The sequence below is a fragment of the Durio zibethinus genome, chromosome 14, assembly GCF_047325235.1.
Source record: "Durio zibethinus cultivar Kanyao isolate XHJ-2024 chromosome 14, ASM4732523v1, whole genome shotgun sequence".
In the NCBI taxonomy this organism is placed as follows: domain Eukaryota; kingdom Viridiplantae; phylum Streptophyta; class Magnoliopsida; order Malvales; family Malvaceae; genus Durio; species Durio zibethinus.
In genome coordinates, this window is record NC_143175.1 from 24,944,428 (window position 1) to 24,945,224 (window position 797).

The 797-nt window shown below is 32.9% G+C and overlaps 1 non-coding gene across 1 annotated transcript; it reads left to right on the forward strand.

The window, feature by feature from the left end:
- Positions 1–236: 236 nt before the first annotated feature.
- TRNAK-UUU (transfer RNA lysine (anticodon UUU)) lies at positions 237–309 on the forward strand. The gene has a single exon. It is a non-coding gene; the product is annotated as a tRNA-Lys (tRNA).
- Positions 310–797: the final 488 nt, after the last annotated feature.

Sequence of the window (797 nt, forward strand, 5' to 3'; positions counted from 1 at the left end):
TACATGTATCCTAGGATTTTTTAAAAAAATTCTAAGACCCAGTCAATCTTTTGTCCGTCAAATATCAGGAACATGGACAACCAATGTCATAAACAAGCTAGCAATGCGTGAAAAAAAGGGTTAAAAAAGTAAGAAAAAAAATGAGTCCAAATATCCTTGGCTTGCTTTTTGCTGCATGCATTAGATATTTTAATCTCTCATGAAAGTTTGGTTTTAAAAGACACATAATCACAAGAGCCGTCTTAGCTCAGCCGGTAGAGCGCGTGGCTTTTAACCACGTGGTCGTGGGTTCGATTCCCACAGACGGCGTTCGATTATTACTGAGCTTTAGTTTTTCTCTTTGTTCAACCTAACGCCCACGATAAACCCAAATCAGGCCCATTTTTGCCCAAGGCTTTGATTAATTTATTTTGATGAAAATCCAATCCTTTCAAATTGCTATTCAATCAAAATACTATTATATTCAATGGCAGCAATTCCCTAAAGCAAAATTGTAAACTTGCAACACTCATGGAACCTTTAGTAAATGCCAATTTCCCATTGGCAGAAATATCCATGCAAAATATTGATAGCCATCGACCCCATAGGATTCCTCATATGATAAATGATAGTTTTTGGTTCATATTCCATTTCCATTATTGCCAGTCTGTCTCTACATGCTTCCCCGTATATATAAATTATCAAATAAATTGATAGTAATTTTTTTTTATTTTATAAATAGAGTTAAATTAGTGACGCATATCTTTTAATATTTATTTTAAAAAATTTTAAAAAATCAAAACATATATCATTATCTT